This window comes from Morone saxatilis, unplaced genomic scaffold, assembly GCF_004916995.1.
Source record: "Morone saxatilis isolate NCDOM2014 unplaced genomic scaffold, NCSU_SB_2.0 Contig0, whole genome shotgun sequence".
In the NCBI taxonomy this organism is placed as follows: domain Eukaryota; kingdom Metazoa; phylum Chordata; class Actinopteri; family Moronidae; genus Morone; species Morone saxatilis.
Genome location: NW_023339650.1, coordinates 2,498,069 through 2,500,899, shown reverse-complemented (window position 1 = coordinate 2,500,899; position 2,831 = coordinate 2,498,069).

Sequence of the window (2,831 nt, the reverse complement as noted above, 5' to 3'; positions counted from 1 at the left end):
TATTTCTACTGACAATAAATGTGTACGCTAATTGATGTCTGTATCACTAACCCTGACAATTATGCAATATGTAAACATCACTCACAGGCCTTCGTAGTTTATGATTTTCCTTTTAATTCCATTTCAAACTTTGTGATTGTGGGGCAAGAGTCTATAACACTGCGACAGCATGACACCGAATGAATGTCTCAAATGTTTCACTGTGTCTAAAAATGTCTCTACCAGGATCCTGAAAAAGACACTAAATGTTTTTTCCTTCCTCAAATCCATCTATACATCCTATCCTGAGCGGCTCACTCTTTCATTTTAAAGCACATTAGTCATTACAGACGCACAGTTAGGATAGGTGGGTAGTGAACCTGAATTCCTCCGAACCTCACTCTACATTTGGCAAACCAGAGGTACAGTATGCCAGCCACATCAACCGCCTCCACTGGCTTCGGCATCACAGAACATTCCTTGTGCACAGATGTTGTTGGGATTGCTTAGCGCCTTTGGTTGGTTTATGACTGCAGAGAGCAATCCCAGCACTGCCATAATATTGTTAACATGCTAAGATCCACTACATTTCTGACTGATGGCTGAGAATACTATTTAGTCATTGCAATAAATTATGAGATGTGGAGTCTGACAGGATTTAGTTTGACAATGTGGTTAAGTCAAATTTAATTAAATACAGTCTTTAAAAGATCAGTGTTTCTGCATGTTCACTGTACTACTAACCATTTTCCAGAGCATGTTATGTATTATTTTACATTTTGAATGTGGTTTCACAACTTTCTAGCCATTGATTTCCATTCATTATACTATGTTATGAAAATCAATTTGCATTGACTTTTATTACATGATTTTTGTTTTGTTTCATGCAGTTGAAAGTGCACATTGATTCATAACACCCTCACTTTATTGTCGTGCAATGCTAATATATCTAACAAAAATTAATGCACATGGGAGGGTCTTTGTAATTATTTTTTTTAAAGGAAGTCTGTTACATTAACACACGATATTCAGTTAACAGTACAGAAAATTTTATTTTGCATGTTCTCTGGACATTCTGTAAAAATTTCGACTACATTTGGATGCAAATGTGACTAGTGATGTATTACTTGATTTGTAGTATGTGGGTTTAAAATATGCAAAAACATAACACAAAAATCGAATATGACGTTTATGTGTTACCCATTTGTGTGCTGTTTTTTGTGATCTAACAGAGATCAAAGTGATAAAATGTTTGCCCAGGGCAAAACCAACTACTTAAACTCAGTATTTCTACAGACTGGTTCAGCCTCTGATAGCTAGCAAAGCAGAGAAGAAGAGCAGAGAGGAGTGGGAAACATTTTAAAGTCATGAGTAGTTCTAACAGTAGACATGTGGGATCCAAGTGTAAACCCGTTGGTTTGTAGAGTACTGTTTTGAACCTCAAGTTCACCATGTTGGATTTTTTGGAGCCATGTTTCTGAAAGGACTTAGGGGAGAAATAGGCAAAGCAGAAACTTGATTCATATTTAATCAGCACTGCCTACTTTGACAGTTTGATCTGAGTTTTTTAACGCATTGTGCTCAATGGACTCACTGAGAATCAGTTGTCAATCACAAGAAAGCCACGGCCTAAAACATACCCTGCTCTCTGGTCTCTTTTACTCTTAATGGGACCATCATTTACTTAATGAACATCACGCTTTATGGAAGAAGACTTGAAACTAGAGACTGAGACCATAAACTCATTAGTAAATATTTACTGAGCTAATAAATCAAGGGAGAAGTAGGTTAATTTCCATAAGACTCAATACTATGTGACTTTTTTTTGCAACCCAGATTTAAGACACTTCCGTGTTGGCTTCACGTCACAAAGCAGGAAGCTCTGTCTACTAGTTATCACTTAGCATTTATTGCTTATGAATTGTACTTTTCCTTGGTAAGAGCCCCTTTTCTAAATCTACACACATAGTCTTGTTTTAAGCTATTTAATGACATGAATAACTCCCATTCAAAGCAAAAATAGCTACAGTGACCAAAGCATTTTAGCTGTCATGTAAAACCTCTCGGTGACAGATAATTAGTGACTACTACTGAAGACTATACTTTCCTGACATTCACCATTGAGACGATCTTATATGATGAAACTATATGTCCCAAACCTAAAATTGCTGCCTTATGCCTCGACTATCTTTAAAACCATCCCACACACCTTCTCCATCATTTAATTCAGTAGTTGTACATACAGTACAATAATTAGGATAGAAGTTATTTCAGGCTACAGACTTACAGTCAACTAACAGCATAACTCTGAAATGCCAAGAGACACACAGAGAGACTCTGGTGCCTTGCGCTAAGGCAGAGGACCAGGCTGACCCATAATCACAGAGGTAGATTTATGCAGTTATACTGTATATTTAGCTTGTCTTCTCATTGTCCCGATGGCTGGTCACTTGTGGCCAAACCAAACTCATGCCATGCTAACATCAAGTTTGGAAAAGGCTACTAAAAAACAGCGATGATACATGCATGCATAGATACTATATGCTGTACGCAGCTGCCCCATATCTGACCCTAAACCCTAACCCTAACCCTAACTCTGGTAAGTGAAACAACCACCTAACTACCAACCAACAAGAACAGAGATTACTTATATTCTCAAAAAAATAAAGAACAAATGCTTTGGTAGTGCTATTATAATATATACATCACATATAAAAATAGTTGGCACTGTGATTACCCTCTGTAAAATCCCCGCACACAACAGCACATGCACCAAAGAAGTGATGACAGGGCCTTACCTTTCCCTCTCAGCTGCAAGCAGGCAATGATGACTGCCACTTTGCGAGGAGAAA